The sequence below is a fragment of the Zootoca vivipara genome, chromosome 2 (genome assembly GCF_965207765.1).
Source record: "Zootoca vivipara chromosome 2, rZooViv2.hap1.1, whole genome shotgun sequence".
Taxonomy (NCBI): Eukaryota; Metazoa; Chordata; class Lepidosauria; order Squamata; family Lacertidae; genus Zootoca; species Zootoca vivipara.
This window is the reverse complement of record NC_142584.1, coordinates 10,811,701-10,829,990: the sequence shown is the minus strand read 5'-3', so window position 1 is coordinate 10,829,990 and position 18,290 is coordinate 10,811,701. Positions and strand designations below refer to the sequence as shown.

The 18,290-nt window shown below is 44.3% G+C and overlaps 1 long non-coding RNA gene across 1 annotated transcript; it reads left to right on the top strand.

Annotated features, from left to right (window-relative positions):
* The first annotated feature begins 1,579 nt into the window (after window positions 1–1,579).
* On the top strand, window positions 1,580–18,067 carry LOC148686724 (uncharacterized). The gene is made up of 3 exons (XR_015947944.1): window positions 1,580–1,718; window positions 15,371–15,621; window positions 17,587–18,067. It is a non-coding gene; the product is annotated as an uncharacterized LOC148686724 (long non-coding RNA).
* Window positions 18,068–18,290: the final 223 nt, after the last annotated feature.

The window sequence follows — 18,290 nt, the reverse complement described above, 5'->3', positions numbered from 1 at the left end:
TTTCTGCTGCAGCCCGCCTCCTTCTGTGATGTATGTATGATGCTTTAGGGAGTGGTCTTGAGCTACAGGGTGGGCAGTTTCAAAAGTCTATATAAGGGCTTGCGCACCATTGTTCTGGGTCCCTCCCGCCTCCTGCATGTGGTGAGTGAGCACCCTGTTGCAACAGTTTACTGTAATAAAGATCAGGCTTACTAGCTGCTTTGCTTCTCAATATTCTCTGGTTGGCCTCTGTTGTTTTCTCCTAGCGACAGGGAACCCACTTAAGGACTCTATACGGGCTGTTGGATACCCCATAAGGGGAAAGGAGCAGTTGTTGTTTTCTTCTTGTTGTTGTTGTTTAGTCGTTTAGTCGTGTCCGACTCTTCGTGACCCCACGGACCATAGCACGCCAGGCACTCCTGTCTTGCACTGCCTCCCGCAGTTTGGTCAAACTCATGTTCGTAGCTTTGAGAACACTGTCCAACCATCTCGTCCTCTGTCATCCCCTTCTCCTAGTGCCCTCAATCTTTCCCAACATCAGGGTCTTTTCCAGGGAGTCTTCTCTTCTCATGAGGTGGCCAAAGTATTGGAGCCTCAGCTTCACGATCTGTCCTTCCAGGGAGCACTCAGGGCTGATTTCCTTAAGAATTGATAGGTTTGATCTTCTTGCTGTCCATGGGACTCTCAAGAGTCTCCTCCAGCACCATAATTCAAAAGCATCAATTCTAAAGTTTTTTCCTTATAACCTTATTATTGTCCCTATTTTCATCAGAGAAATGTTGGAGGGTATGGAACAAGGCCCCAAACTCTTACAAGCCTGAATTGGCTCGGGATTGAGGCTTTGGCCAAATTCACTGCACAGCACTAATAGTTTCCCCCTTGCCTCCTTTTCCATCACTTTCTCCAATTTTTTAGAGCCTTACCTATCTTTAAATTTCTCAGCATTCGTTACAGGTATCCCAGATTGATCCCCACCCCCAGATAGTATCTTCTGCGCCTCCGGCAGTTGTTCATTAAACACAGCTGTATAGATTAATTGATGGTTGCTAAATATGCTTTGATGAGCTTTTTTATTTCCTTCTCTTATGATCGTTGTTAGACTTGCTGCCAAGACTCTCTGTTAGTCCATATCAAACACCCTAGTAATACTTAGCATTTATATAGGTTTTGGCAGGGGGTACGGGATGTACATGGGCCCTGCCCTGAGTTCCTTGGGGGAAGATATTTTTATATATATATATAAAAATGTAGCTCACAACTACCAGGCAATCAAAATAAATCATTCAAATGAACCCCTGCTTTGGGAAGTGCGTTTCTAGCTGGGCCAAAAAAATTTCATTGTCAGAATTTGGGGTCTCTTGGTTACAGAATTTGTGGAGAAAAGGTCAGCACAGAATATTGCGCTGCCTGGCTCTCCTTTTCCTTGTTTCAGTTCGGCAGCCTTTCAGACACTCGGCAGCATTCCTTGGGAGATCCTCAGTCATTAAAAAAAGAAAGGAGAGAGAATTGATAACACTGAGTCATAAACTTGCCAGGTGCAATTTTCCCAGTGGCCCTTGCAAAGAGTAGGAGGGGAGGGTAGTAGAGGAGGGGAGGGCGACGGAAGGTATCAAGAGAGCACAATTGCATCGTTGTTCAGTAATTGCTCTGCTCCACACTCATATTTTGGTGCTGGTGGGGAGAGGGAGATGTGCTCAGGCGAGGCATCCTTGGAGAGGAAAGCTTGGAAGAGAGGCAAGGTGAGTGTGGGAAGGGGGTTAGCAGCTGCACAGAGAAGCAGGCAGGGAGAAGAGGTGGTCATGATGCCCCACTTTGAGAACTCATTTCCAGGGACGCGGGTGGCGCTGTGGTCTAAACCACAGAGCCTAGGGGTTGCTGATCTGAAGGTCAGCGGTTCAAATCCCCGTGATGGGGTGAGCTCCCGTTTTTGGTCCCAGCTCCTGCCCACCTAGCAGTTTGAAAGCACACCGAAAGTGCAAGTAGATAAATAGGTACTGCTCTGGCGGGAAGGTAACCGGCGTTTCCGTGCGCTGCTCTGGTTTGCCAGAAGCAGCTTTGTCATGCTGGCCACATGACCCGAAAGCTGTCTGTGGACAAACGCCGGCTCCCTCGGCTTATAGAGCGAGATGAGCGTGCAACCCCAGAGTTGTCCATGACTAGACCTAATGGTCAGGGGTACCTTTATCTTTACTCATTTCCATACACTCCAAGTTGCTAGCCAGTGTGGGTTGTGCTGGCCATCTGCATCGTTTTTTGCTAGAATCATAGTTGGAAGGGGTCCCATGGTCATATACTCCAACCCCCTGCAATGCAGGAATCTCAGCTAAAGCTGAGACAGATAACCATCCAACCTCTGCTTAAAAGCCTCCAAGGAAGGAGAGTCCACAACCTCCGGAGGGAGACCGTTCCACTAGAAGAATCAGAATCAGAAGAACTGGAATCAGCTGAGCCATTCAAGATGTTGGGATGCCCTGGCAGCACTTAGCAGAGGGCATACAAAGCCATGCCAGCCAGGGCGGAAGGTGGTGGAACAGTTTTATTTTCTTCTCTCTGCCAGTTCCAGGTTGATGTAGCTGAGCAGAGGCCAGCAGAAAGGCAACTCTGAACCATCCCTAACCCTAACTCTCCCACCCTTCTTCAGTCCTCAACATGATGGGTTTAAGGTTGTGTTCTAACCCCACCGCTCAGCCCGGACACTGAAGTCCAGCTCCGAGGGCCTTCTGGTGGTTCCCTCACTGTGAGAAGTGAGGTTACAGGAAACAAGGCAGAGGGCCTTCTTGGTGGTGGTGCCCACCCTGTGGAACACCCTCCCATCAGATGTCAATGAAATAAACAACTGACTTTTAGAAGACATCTGAAGGCAACCCTAAATAGGGAAGATTTTAATGTTTGATGTTTTATTCTGTTTTAATATTTTGTTGGGAGCTGCCCAGAGTGACTGGGGAAACCCAGCCAGATGGGCGGGGTAATAATAATAATAATAATAATAATAATAATAATATTGCCTTAGACCAGGCATAGGCAACCTTTGCTCTCCAGATGTTTTGGAACTACAACTCCCATGATCCCTGATCACTGGCCCTGTTAGCTAGGAATCATGGGAGTTGTAGTTCCAAAACATCTGGAGAGCCAAGGTTGCCTATGCCTGCCTTAGACAGAAGGCAATGCAGGCACACTTGGAGACATACAGAAGAGCCAGGAGCATTTAAGACAAAAAAAACCCTGAAATCAAACAGATAGATGATAAAAGAGCCATCCTTACACACCTGAATTAAATAAGAATGGCCCTGCTGAAGACCCCATGGGTCATCGTTTTTTGCTTTCTTGATTTGGGCCATGATTCTTCTGAACCGGCTACTGTAAGAGCTGTGGGGTTGCCACAGTATTATGTCTGCATTCTCCCCTCACATCCTTCGATTACTAGATTTTCATTAAGATGAAACTGCTCAACAATGCCTTTCATCACCCGAATGGAATTTTTCCCTTTGACTGGGAGTGTTTAGATGGAAAGATTAAATTTTCTTTTAAATAAGTCCAGTGACGTACATGGTGTGTGGGTGGGTGTGTAGGTGTGGGTGTGCGTGTGTGTGCGCGTATGTGTAAGAGAGAAGTGGGAATTATGAAGATCTGTTTGATCTGTTGTTCAAATATGGATTCTAGAAGCAGCCAAACGAGCCACAGTGTTGTTAATTATTTCTTTGCCTCTGAAAAAGTGGAGCTCAGGCATGGCACTTTCAGGGAGCAGCCACCCATCTTCCTCTTTGCCTGTTCCATCTTGCTCTGTACATAAAGTGCTTTTGTTTCTGCCTGGCCTTGTCCTCTCCTCTGCTCCTAGTCTTATTCTTTCTTTGGCTGCTTTAAGGTTGTCTACTCTTTGGGTTTGTCATTGCTTTTCTCCCAAGAAGCAGGCGTCTTTTAATTTCGTGACTGCTGTCACCATCTGCAGTGATCAAGGAGCCCAAGAAAGTAAAATCTCTCACTGCCTCCATTTCTTCCCCTTCTATTTGCCAGGAGGTGATGGGACCAGTGGCCATGATCTTGGTTTTTTTGATGTTGAGCTTCAGACCATATTTTGCGCTCTCCTCTTTCACCCTCATTAAAAGGTTCTTTAATTCCTCCTCGCTTTCTGCCATCAAGGTTGTGTCATCAGCATATCTGAGGTTGTTGATATTTCTTCCGGCAATCTTAATTCCGGCTTGGGATTCATCTAGTCCAGCCTTTCGCATGATGAATTCTGCATATAAGTTAAATAAGCAGGGAGACAATATACAACCTTGTCGTACTCCTTTCCCAATTTTGAAGCAATCAGTTGTTCCATATCCAGTTCTAACTGTAGCTTCTTGTCCCACATAGAGATTTCTCAGGAGACAGATGAGGTGATCAGGCACTCCCATTTCTTTAAGAACTTGCCATAGTTTGCTGTGGTCGACACAGTCAAAGGCTTTTGCATAGTCAATGAAGCAGAAGTAGACGTTTTTCTGGAACTCTCTAGCTTTCTCCATAATAGTTAAAGCTATGGTTTTCCCAGTAGTGATGTATGGAAGTGAGAGCTGGACCATAAAGAAGGCTGATCGCCGAAGAATTGATGCTTTTGAATTGTGGTGCTGGAGGAGACTCTTGAGAGTCCCATGGACTGCAAGAAGATCAAACCTATCCATTCTTAAGGAAATCAGCCCTGAGTGCTCCCTGGAAGGACAGATCGTGAAGCTGAGGCTCCAATACTTTGGCCACCTCATGAGAAGAGAAGAATCCTTGGAAAAGACCCTGATGTTGGGAAAGATTGAGGGCACTAGGAGAAGGGGACGACAGAGGACAAGATGGTTGGACAGTGTTCTCGAAGCTACGAACATGAGTTTGACCAAACTGCGGGAGGCAGTGCAAGACAGGAGTGCCTGGCGTGCTATGGTCCATGGGGTCACGAAGAGTCGGACACGACTAAACGACTAAACAACAACAACAACAACTCTTTGGGTTCTCGAGGAAGCCTTCGGCCGTGGTGGTAGTTCTGCTGCCTTTCAGTGTCCCAAGGAAATGAACCTCCAAGCTGTGCCATCGACTCATGCAGGAGAATGAGTTGGTGGATTCACAAGCTGGCGGAATGGACCAAGCCACTTCAAACTGCAGGTATGTGTGTGCATAGTGGGGAAGAATCATGTTCTCAAATTCTCTCAAATTCTCCATGTTCAAAATAAAAGAAAACAAACCGGCCGGAAGTTTAAAGCATAGGGGAGCAATCACAAATTAAGACCCAGCCCCCTACTTGCCAAAATCAAGTTTCAGTCTGCCATATTGATTCAAAATGACATCCAGAACCCAAATGTCAACATAGAACTTGAGAAACCTTGTGCCGAGTTTGGTGGCAATATTTCGAGAGGCAAGGCAACTGCGCAGGGCCGGATTTGGGTTTGATGAGGCCCTAAGCTGCTGAAGGTAATGGGGCCCTTTATATGTGATATTTTGAGATGGTTGGACAGTGTTCTCGAAGCTACCAACACTTCCCTCAGCTCCCCTCTCCAGTTTGTTTGTACATATTGTTCACTGCATGTTGTAAGATTGTACATATCATTACTTTGTCTATCATGTGTTCTACTAATAAATTGTGAGTCCAAATCCTTTTGTTGTCTTTTTAAATAATTTGTAAAAAGTTCCCATTCTTCCTTAAAGTCATGGTTGTCCTTCTCTCGTAGTTTATATGTTATTTTTGCCAGTTCCACATAGCTCATCAGTTTTTCTTGCCATTATTCTTTCGTCGGGACTTCCTCATTCTTCCATCCTTGTGCTAACAAGACTCTTGCTACTGTTGTGGCGTACATGAATAAGTCCTTTGTTTTCCTTGGCAGTTCTTGTCCTAAAATCCATAACAAAAATGCTTCTGGTTTTTTTACAAATGTCCTTTTAAACATTTTTTTCAGTTCATTATATATCATCTCCCAATTTTTTTTAACTTCTCTACATTCCCACCACATATGATAAAAGTACTTTCTTTTTCTTTACATTTCCAACATTTATTTAACCCAGTTACCTTCCGTGTGCTGCTCTGGTTCGCCAGAAGCAGCTTTGTCATGCTGGCCACATGACCCCGGAAGCTGTCTGCGGACAAACACCGGCTCCCTCGGCCTATAGAGCGAGATGAGCGCCACAACCCCAGAGTCGGACACGACTGGACCTGATGGTCAGGGGCCCCTTTACCTTATCTCAGGCCCCAGGCACAAATGTAGCCAGTGCTGTATTTATGTATAAGCTATAGCTATAGCTCAGGGCCCCACACTCTTGGGGGGGGCCCACAAAAAATTAACGGAATAAAAACACTGGGTGTACATTTCCAAAATATAAGATAAAAAACAAATAAAACATTTATTTATTTATTTATTTATTTATTTATTTATTTATTTATTTATACATACCCCGCCCATCTGGCTGGGTTTCCCCAGCCACTCTGGGCGGCTTACAACAGAAAAATGAAATAAAATAATCTATTAAACATTAAAAGCCTCCCTAAACAGGGCTGCCTTCAGATAAAACCTACAATTATTATTATATCAAGTTTCTAGAGACTAGATTATGAGTCTTTGTAAATTGTCTTTCTAAAGGAACTTTCGTTATTGCCAAATGCCAATGTGTTTGCATTATTAAATTTGTTATGAATAAAAAATATTTTAGGTTAGAGCTTAATAATTGTTTCACAATCAATATACTTTTTCTTAATTGTATTTCACTATTAATATACTTCTTCTTAATTGTATTTCCGTTCAACAATTACTTTGATAAAATACATATTTTGTTATGTGCAAATGGCTTTAGATACATACCTGTTAGGTCCATAAATTACCATACAGCATATATTCAACACAAAGAACAGAGACAATTTGTTGTTGACAAAGGACAGCTGCACATATAAAGGGCCCCATTACCTTCAGTAGCTTAGGGCATAGCTGCCAAGTTATCCCTTTTTTAAAGGGATTTTCCCTTATGCTGAATAGGCTTCCTCACGAGAAAAGGGAAAACTTGGCAGCTATGGCTTAGGGCCTCATCAAACCTAAATCCGGCCCTGAATGTGGCCCTCCAAATTTCTCTTTCTGGCTCTCAGAACTGTCCCTTGCCACACAGCATCTCATTAGACCACACCTCTGAGTGACCTTGCTTCACCCTCCTAGAGTTTTTGCCTAGATGCAATGACCCTTGCACTGTAATGATGCCTCTTGCTTGGATAGAGAATGGAGAGGAATGTTTGTGCATGTACAAAGATAAAATTTACATTTGCTGCTCCACCCACTTTCATAGCTGCCAAGTTATCCCTTTTTTAAAGGGATTTTCCCTTATGCTGAATAGGCTTCCTCGCGAGAAAAGGGAAAACATGGCAGCTATGCCCACTTTGGCCTTTGGCCCCACCCACAACTAGCCTGTGACTCTCAGAAGGCTGTCCTGATGGGAATGTGGGCCACGATCTGACAATGTTTCTCCACCCTTTGATAAAAATTTTTTTGAAAGCACGTGTCCAGAAGAGGGCAACCAAAATTGTCAAAGGCCTGGAAACGATGCCTTATGAGGAACGGCTTAGGGAGCTGGGTATGTTTAGCCTGGAGAAGAGAAGGTTAAGGGGTGATATGATAGTCATGTTTAAATATATAAAAGGATGTCATATAGAGGAGGGAGAAAGGTTGTTTTCTGCTGCTCCAGAGAAGCGGACACGGAGCAATGGATTCAAACTACAAGAAAGAAGATTCCACCTAAACATTAGGAAGAACTTCTTGACAGTGAGAGCTGTTCGGCAGTGGAATTTGCTACCAAGGAGTGTGGTGGAGTCTCCTTCTTTGGAGGTCTTTAAGCAGAGGCTTGACAGGCATATGTCAAGAATGCTTTGATGGTGTTTCCTGCTTGGCAGGGGGTTGGACTGGATGGCCCTTGTGGTCTCCTCCAACTCTATGATTCTATGATTTTTTTTGTGGGTGGGACCTGGAAATGAAGCCTGAGGGCATAGCTGCCAAGTTATCCCTTTTTTACAGGGATTTTCCCTTATGCTGAATAGGCTTCCTTGCGAGAAAAGGGAAAACTTGGCAGCTATGGCCTGAGGGTTTATTAAATTAATAATAATAATAATTCAAGAGTTGGCAATTCTCCATGGACAAAGTGTCCCCAGGCTGCTCTTTACGGAGAAAGCAGGACTGTGATTGAACCCCACCCTTTAGAGAACCACAAAAGAAGCACATGAATGTGCTTCTGCAAAGAATGGGATGGCTGCCAGGTTTCCAGCCTGACCCAGCTGAAGTGAGCCTTAGGGCTGTGGGAAGCCAGAGCAGCCTGACCTAGACACAGTGGCTCTATGAAGGACCTGTAAGAATACAGTATCTGCATCTCAAGTTTTCCCAGGTGACAGCAGGGCTCTGAGAAGGCGAGAGGCTTGATTATGGATGAATGAGATACCGCCTTTAGGAAGGGCTGTGGCTCAGTGAGAGCACATGCTTTGCAGGCAGATGGCCCCTGGTTCGATCCCCAGCATCTCTAGGCAGGGCTGGGGGGAAAGATCTCTTTCTGAAATCCCAGAGAGCCGCTGACAGTCGGTGTAGGCAGAACTGAGCTAGTTACAAGACTGTTGTTGTGTGTTATTTTAAGGGGGAGAAACGGGCGCAATGCCAGGAAAATCCAGTCTGCCTTAAAGCATCCTGGATTACTTAAACTAAATGGCTGAAAACTAGCTAATCCAAAGCTTCCCTTTCAAGCTGCAAAGGGATGGCGCTCTGCTGAGCTCACAAATGTGTAGAAAGGATAATATCTACTAACTATATAATCTTCTAGCATCTAATCACATACCAACAATGCAGACAGGAACAAAGCCTCGCAACAGCGGCACTGTCATCTCACAGAAAGCTAAACTGTAACTGTCCTTTTGCTGCTGGCATCCTGGCTGTAAGTTACTTGTCTCCTGGAGAGGGGATACTGATTTTTATTAGTAAAAACTAGCTGGCCCTGCACACGTTGCTGTGTGTTAGTCTGTGAGATGGAGGGTAATAGCCCCCCTTCAGACCCCCCTGAGCCTCAGAGTCCCCCTGAGCCGAGGCGAGATACTGTGGAGAGGGCAGGTTTCATCCCTGTGTCTCCCCCCACCCTGTTCTGGCCCATTACCTATCCCTGCCCTCTATTCAGGTCCCCATCCCCTCCAGGCAGGCCCCTACCTCCACTTGGCAATGTTGGGCCTTGTTTCTGGAAAAGGCCTGTTTTCAGTTGGTTTGGCCTTCATGGATGTATGTGAGTGGTGGATCTCGTGGTGGAGGCGGGGTTTGTGGGTGTGGTGTAGATTTCACAGGAAGGGAGGGGGTTAGGAGGAGGAGCTGAGGGAATAATGCCACTTGAGGGCGCTGTTTTAGTTTGTGGGAAAGCAGGTCTGTACCTGCGCAGGTAAGAGATATGAGGCATCCGAGGTTCTGCGAACACTCGGGAAGTGGCATGGATCGTTGTGTCCAAATTTCAGGGGGATCGGTCAAGCGGTTACCGAGAAAAGTGGAGCCCACAGTTTCACCATTTTTACATATATATATAGATAGATAGCAGTGTGAAAAGGGTTACATTCCCTCCACCTTAAACCATGGTCCCGATCCAGGTTTGCAGATGATGGGGTTGAACCTCTGGTCTTCTGTACGCCAAACAAATTCTCTATCACTGAACCACAGCCCTCCTCCTAAAGCACACATTTCACGTACCCGAACCACCCACTTGCAGCAGGCCATAAACTGGAACGCTCAGGGTTTTTTTAAGGAGCATGCAAAGCAGAATAATCACTCAGACATACCTTAATGTGAAATTAACAAGAGTCAATAAGAATGCAGTGATGTAAGCCACTTGTTTTAACCTATAATTACTTGTATGTCATGAAACGCAAAATATGGAGCAACTCCATGCAAAGCACATTCTTTTTGTCTTCTAGTAATTGCCATTGTTGAGTATAACCAAACAGAATGAACAGAATGAGTCGCACTTTAGTTGCTCCCGCTGCTTTTTCCAAGTGATTGTGCCATTTTTTGGAAGGGAGTTCAGGGAAAGAAACACTGCAGCCAAATTCATGCTTGCATCACATTTTCCAGTTGTTAGTGTAGGTGAAAAAGAAAAAAATAGGAAGGAGAATTCCTTTCAGCCAAGATTCAGGTTTGGGGCAGGCACTCTTTGGTGAGAGAACCCCAGCAGAGATTTAAAATAACAAAATATGCAGCAAAGTAAGGTGTGGAAATATAGGCTGTTTGACTTTTCAACCATGCCCTTGTGAGTTCCAAAACTTCCCTCTTCCCCCAGCAGAGGAGAAGCCCATACATTTGGTAAGTTAAAAATTAGTTTACTTACAAACTCTGCAAAGGTCAGGTTCGTGTGCTTTTCCATGCACAAGTCAAAAAAGTTGCACAGGCAGTAAAACATCACAAAGTGGTGAAAGTCTCCTAAACAACTGGTACAAGAACTCAAGAGAGGCTTGTGAGAGCCATGCGGTCTGAAGAGAACAGCTCAGATCTCCTCACATACCAAAGTTCACTTGTAGAATGGGCTTGATTACCTAGTTTCTCCCAAGGTGGAGGAAATAGACATAGCTAAGCCTAGCAGGACAGTGTACTACAGGCATAGGCAACCTTGGCTCTCCAGATGTTTTTGGAACTACAACTCCCATGATCCCTAGCTAATAGGGCCAGTGGTCAGGGATCATGGAAGTTGTAGTTCCAAAACATCTGGAGAGCCAAGGTTGCCTATGCCTGGTGTATATGGTATTAACTTATTTATGCATTAATTGGACTTAAATGTGTTGGGTTTTTTGAGGCTGGTTATCCCACAATTAGTTCAATTAGAAGTGTCAACATGAAACATCCACTTGAATGGGGAGGAGAGCCCCTTGCCCATGTGTGCACAGTAGACTGTGTGAGCTGGGAGCTGGTCCTGTAGCAACAAATCTACCAGAGGCAGTCCCTTCTTCAAAACAATCTATAGCAGAGACATTCCAATGACTCTAGGGTTTTTCTTGGTATTGCATGCTGATGTGGTCACATTAGCAGAAAAAATCAGGGCTTTTTCTTTTCTTTTTTCAATATATTTATTGATTTTATAAACATTAAACAAACATACAACAAACACAGGGCAAAATGCAAAATACAAAATACAAAAAAACAAAACAATACATAATACAAAAATACATTAAAAAGAAATACAAAATACAAAAACAATAATCTTATTCTAACTTTAAATCTAAACTTGTTGACTTCCTCCTTTCTCTCTCAACTGCGTTTCAAAATATAACATCCTTAGTACTTTCCACACCTTTTTCCATCTATTTTAAAAATTAACTAAACATCTCAAAACTCTCATTAACTTGTCTAACATATTATATCTCTTATTATATCTTATCTTAAAATTCTATTTTTCTAGAACACTTTTATCTAAATATCACTCTCTATTATCTCAACCTTTATCTAAATCTTAATATACAATACGATCTTAACCAAATCTCTTCTGCAGCCTCCTTACACGCCTTACACTTACATCTTATATTAAACATTAATAATCTTAAAGTTGTTTAGAGAGGAAATACCAAAGAAAGATACTACATTTTTTTCTGTATGTCACAACAGCAGCGAGAATTCTATCAGCTTTAATTGCCAGTAGGCAAATCTTCACTTTTCCAGTTTCTCGCTGCTGTTGTGACATACAGAAAAAACGTAGTATCTTTCTTTGGTATTTCCTCTCTAATTATCCCAAGTAGAAAAGCTTCTGGTTTCTTAACAAAAGTGTTTTTTCAACACTTTCTTCATTTCATTATGAATCTTTTCCCAAAAGCTCTTTATATCACATCTTTCACATCACATCACATCACCTCTTCCTCATCTTTTCTCTAAACGAAAACCTCTCAAATGCTGCAGCCTTTCCTCACAGCGTCGCTCCAACCGCTCAATCGTTTTGGTTGCTCTTTTCTGAACCTTTTCCAGTGCTACAATATCCTGTACTGCAGTGAAGTGACAAGAATTGCATTTGGTATTCCAAGTGTGGTTGCACCCAGTGCTATTTTTCTAGAAAAAGAGGTGCCACAATAGTTGATCTATTTATGTGGAAAAGGAGAGGGCATCATATCAAGTTAACTAACTATACTGGGTCAGCTGTGGTCTTGGGCTCACTAGTTCTGATTGTTTCAGTTTGTTGCAAACAGCTTCTCCAGCCATAGCTGTTTGTTCAACAGCTTTTGCAACAGTAGGGAGAAAGTTGCAAAAATAGGGGGAGCCGCCAATCTGCTTTAAGAACATGCAGAGCAGCGGAAAGCTCACCGACAACACCCTGTTGTGAATTAAGACTTGTGTGAAGTTGGCCCAAGCTGGCTTCACCTCTTGATAAACCAGCCATGCAGTCATTTTAATACAATTCCACATCATAACTCGCCACAACCCTTGATAAGCTTCCAAATGTGACACGAGTTATGAACTGCAGATGCGATGGGATAGAAACATGTGAATGACTTAGCATGCTAAGTTTAAGCTGACTCCAACATGTCTAAAGTGATCTGAAAAGTGTGAGTTACCCAGATATTGCATGGATAGTTGTTGTGCTGTGAGGGTAAAGGACCCCTGGAGGGTAAAGGACCCTGAATATGGGGTTGTGGCACTCATCTCGCTTTCAGGCTGAGGGAGCTGGCGTTTGTCCATAGACAGCTTTCCGGGTCATGTGGCCAGCAGGACTAAACCGCTTCTGGCGCAACGGAACACTATGTCGGAAGCCAGAGTGTGCAGAAACGCTATTTACCTTCCCGCCACAGCGGTACCTGGCGTGCTTTCGAGCTGCTAGGTTGGCAGGAGCCGGGACAGAGCAACAGGAGCTCACCCTGTCACATGGATTTGAACCGCCAACCTTCCGATCAGCAAGCCCAAGAGGCTCAGTGGTTTAGACCACAGCGCCACCCGCTCCTATTGTGCTGTGAATAGTACACCTTGCCACTTAGATCCAGCTTTCAACTAAGCTCAGCAGTCAGAAGAGTAACCTCTGTCTAGCCAGAATCCCTGGGGTTCATATCACAAGCCAGGCCAGATCAGAATCTAGGGACCAAATTTTAAAATGATGTTCTGTTCTTAAACATAGACCGTCCTTATAATAATTAAGTGAACTGGGTTACTGTTAGCTGCATTTTAGAAATCGGAAGGAGGAGGTAGGGGAGGAGGAGGACCACCGGGAAGCTTGAGGAGTTCATTCTTTGTAAATTCCAGTAAGATCTGATCTGAACCTCCTGAGATATATTCCCACTGGACCTTGAAGGCAGTGCAAAGCAGTGTGAGTCACCTTTGTTGCTTCTGATCTCCACTGATGTGAAAAGAGATATGTGCCAGGCATAAACAGGAAGTTTAGAAACAGTGATTAGTAATGTGCCAAATGTTTGCCTTTTTCACTTACATGTGTAAAATGGGGAGCTGAATTCCTCCCCGAGAATACTAAATATCCACCTATTTCGCTGCACCTGTGTTCATGCTTCCCCTGGTCATCTGCTGCTTGCTTGGGGCCCTTTTTTCTTATAACGAATCTGATCCCAAACAATCAGGAATCATGTTTTGAACCCCACACAGTCAATCAGATCTGGTTATGTGATGATGTCACAAAGCCAGCTGAGAGTGAGGCCATTCTGAATGGGTGAACACGTCCTTTTTCACAACACCCCTGCAATATGTACTGGAAACAGGTGCTTATCTGAAAAAAGCTCCCCTCTTTAGGCTCAGTCCCTAGGTGAGAGCTTTCCTTCCCCTCTGTTTTCTCTACACAGCTGAAGATTCAGGAGGTGGCAGGCTCAGTTGATTCTGCTGCCTTCTGATACCTCTTCCCCTCCCCCATGCTTTCAATATGCAGGGAGGTTGTTGTTGTTGTTGTTGTTGTTGTTGTCATCGTCGTCGTCGTCGTCATTGTTTTAATGTGTGGAACATTCAAACATGCAACACCCCCCACCCTACAGCCTCCCAAAATCTGCTGCCTGGAATGGTTTGATCTGGGAAAAGCTTTATGCTTAATTTTGCGATTTTATAAAGTGGCTTTTCAGCTTATATTTTATTTTATAAAGTGGCTTTTCAGGTATATCTGGATCCCTTTGCTATGTGCTCTCACTGTGTCCTGCTATGCATGTTCTGATCACTAGATGGAGAGATAACAGTTTCAAAAGAATGGAGCCACGAGCCTCAGACAAGTCCAGTCCTTTGTGTCTCCTTCCTTGCTGGCTGGAATTTTCTGCTGCTTGTTCTCCCTCTTGCTGTACATATTTCTTTATCAAGGCATAAATTCCATTCCCATTCCTGAACCTCCATCAGGGAGCACATGAATTCAAAATGCTTAATTCGATTTAAGTCATCTTTTTTATACAAAGATGTTTATTCTCAAAACTGCATAGTCCTTGATTCTTATCCATGAAGGGGCATATATAGTTGGCCCAATTGCAATCCCTTAACCGCTTTTCCCAGTGCAAAAAAAGCACTAAGAGGTCTTTTGAAAAGTGAGACTAGATCAGTGATTCCCAACCTTTTTTGGCCATGCTCCACCTAAGCATCTCTAAACCCCTGATGCCCCCCTGGTTACATATAATTCTTATTTTTCAAAAGGTGAACTCCTGTTCATGTGGGGGAAGTCTACAAGGCCATTAACTTGGTCTAACTCATTCTTGAATTGCCCCCCTGAAAAATCAAATTGTCCCCCTGTGGGGCGGATGCCCCACATTGGGAACCACGGGGCTAGAGGTTAGCTGGAGAGAACTAACTCTGAATGAAATGTATATGCCAGCTTCTTCATTTGATTTGCAGACATGGGGAATGCAAGCACTCTTTTGGGTGGTTTGTAGATGTTAATCAGCATTAAACGTACTTTCAAAACTATAACGGAGACAGCAGTTGCAAAGGGGTTACATGGAATCATGGCTGTTGTAGCTGTGTTCAGCTTTGTGGAGATAAACATGGTAGACTGTTTTGGGTGTTCAGGTGACAGATCCTCCTGTTAAGATTTTTAGTGTTCAACTAGAAACCACGTGGGATGTTTGCTTCTTGGATACACCAACTGCGAGCGGTGGCAGGGCCGTCTTAAGCAGGTCGGGCGCCCTGGCGCTGAGGCGCAGAGATCGCTCTGGCGCCCCTGCCCTCGCAGTGCACAGTGCCCCCCCCCTGCCAGCCCGGCGCCCCGGCGCCCCGCGCCACCGGGACTACACTTAGAGCCGGGCCTGAGTAGTGGCACAGGTACAAATCCTTTAATGTCTCCATGTTTGTTCTTGCCAACTGTGTAGACCTATGTCTGTGTGGGCTGCAGAAATTGGCTGTCAGGCCCCCAAAGAGAAGCCATCAGAATGAGGCTGGCTTTAAAGCAGTGATGGCGAACCTATGACATGCATGTCAGCACTGACACGCATACCCATTTTCAGTGACACGCGGACACATGCCAAGACCTCATTCCGGCCGGCGGCAGAATACCGCAAGCGACGCATCTCTGGGGGCCTTGTGGACTTCCGGCGAGGCAAGATGGTGGTCGGCACGGAGCCGTGGAGCTCCTGAAAGTGACCAGCACTGCAGGAGCTGCCGGACAGGCGCTCGAGCCACCGAAAGCGCCGCCACCTCCTGTGAGAACAGGAGGCTGTGGCTTGATCCAGCAGTCTGACTATTCTTCCATTTTTAAGTAAGTCTCATTACATTCATTACGCTCACTGCTACTGAATGTGCTTAGAGCTGCAGTTCAAATTAAGCCAGCGTGTTGTTCAACCAAGTATTATTGCAACACATTCCAAATGATCATAGGAGTGAATGTCTTTTTGGGAGGAGGGAATCCCAGTCTCTAAGTGTGGGTAGGAGTACAGCTGAAGCACTTTTGTCCCTCAACTAAGGATGTTGAATCTGTGGCCCTGGAATCCATGGCAATGGATGTATAATTTTTTCAATTAAATTTTCTGTTTTACAATTTAAAATACTCATTTAAACATCCTTAAAATATCCGTGACTTCCCTTTTCCTCTTTCCATGGTTCATTTTGTATATCATAAATCCCTGCATATTTTACAAAAACTAAAACCATTCAGTATTCCATTATTACATCCATCCAAACTTATTTACACTGTTGAATTTATCTTAATGCTGCCAACATTTTCAAGCGTACACAACTTCCACCCGTGTATTCAATAAGTGTTTTCCAATCTTCTCTAAATGTCATACCCTCCAACTCCCGGTAAGAAAAATCCGGGATCAGCAGCGGCGCGGCACCGGAAGTCGCTTCTACGCATGTCCGGACATGCGTAGAAGCAACTTCCGGTGCCAGCGCTGCCCAATTTCCAGTGCCCAGACATGGGCAGAGCGGCACCCGAAACATGTGCAGAAGGAGCCTCCCTGGCAGGTAGGAAATCCGGGGGATTTATGGGATATTTCTCTATTCAGGATAACAGCGGGAAACGGGTTTAAATATGGGGGTTTCCCATGAAAAACCGGAGACTTGGCAGCTATGCTAAATGTATGCTCTTCTTGTTCTCTTATTCTATATGTTGAGTCTGCAAGCTGCGCATATTCCATCAGCTTAAGTTGCCATTCTTCTTTAGTTGGGACCTCGCTTGTTTTCCATTTTTGGGCCCATGGCAAGGGATTCCAAGCTCCTGTGAATCCTCAATCAGCATGCCAACGATGGAAGCTGGAGTCCCTCAAAAATGGATTTGTCCTAGAGCTATGTCTCTCCCCACACACACACACCATTTTCTATCTGCCTACAGCGGAAGACAAAATTGTCCCGAATGGAAGTAGATATGCCCACACCTTGTCAGATGTGGGGTGGAGGGGAATCAATACATGTTTCTAAAAACAAACCCAGGGAGCTTTTAAGTGCAGGATAAGTTGGAGAACGATAAAAACAAAACGCCCCCTCCCCGCGCCGTTTGTAATTACACTGCCATAGAGAGCGATGGAAACTTGGAAATGCCCGAAATCATGGGAGGTGCCATGTCATGTAACCGAAGTGGTTTAGGCTGCAATTCTATCCGCACTTACCTGGGAGTAAGCCCCATGGAAATTAATGGGGCTTACGTCTGAGTAGGCACATATAGGCTTGCACTGTCGGTCTCACTACACCGCTATGAAGCCATGATGATAGTCTATTTTAGAAAGAAGGGATTTAAGATAAAGGCCATCGGGCAACTTGATCTACCCCGCCCTTTTTATTCAGAGAAGCCAGCCTCCTCCTCCCCAGCTTGTCTAGCCACTTGAGCGATTTTTAGAAAAGTTATATTTTCTTCACCCTGGTTTATTATTCCTGGTAAGGAAATGTCTATTTGAAACTGTGGGTGGGGGAGAAAATGGATCCAGTTCACCGTTAAAGGCGAACCAAGCCATTTCGCACTTTTCTCAAACAATTCGCACTGCTCTGAATTTTGCAATGCAGTTCCGCAACCAAGTAACATGTGCAGAAATGCTCGTATTGGGTGAGGTGTGCCCCAAAAATGCATATATTAGTGAAACTAGCATGCAAAATGTATTATATTAAAGGAAACTGCTTTGCAAAGAAAAGTATGTTGGGCCAAATTGCAGTAAAATGTGTCTATTAGAAGAAATTCGCACTTAAATGCTGATGAATTTTCATGAGGACTTTTTTTCTTAAATGTAAGCAGATCTGGAAAGATGGAAAACAGAACTGAAGAGAAGAAGAATGAGAAACTAAGGGAAACCCATCCGAGAGTCATCGATCCCTATTTGAAACAAATCTACATGCATATAAACCATTCTGAAAATGCTTTTATAAATACATTGAATTTTCCATAAGGCTCACCACCGCTATCTAGTGTCACATTGTAAATAGGTGTGGTGGGAAATGGCATTTCTGCGCACTCTGCCTTCCATCACGGTGCCCCATTGCACTAGAAGCAGTTTAGTCCTGCTGGCCACATGACCTGGAAAACTGTGGACAAATGCCATCTCCCTCAGCCTGAAAAGTGAGATGAGCACCACAACCCCATCGTCGCCTTTGACTCGACTGGACAAGTTAAGATCTTGCCTTTTTCTTCTTTTGTTTTCATGTTGGGGCTGTGTCCCCCACTCCTTTTTTAAAAAATATATAAAATATTTTCATTAAAACAAACTGCTTCTGCTTTAGTGATATTGTTCATATTTTGCTATTTTTTGCTATTAGCTTGGTTTTTAATTACATACCTTTCTGTTCCAATTGTGGTGTATTTTTATTCTGTAAGCCACTGTGGTTTCTTTCTCAAAGGAGAATGGGGAATTATTATTTTTCAGGAATAATAGTTAAGACAGCGCGAGGACCAAAAGGAACCCTGGGGGAGCCATGTGGTGGGAGGCAATTCAGGGCACACCC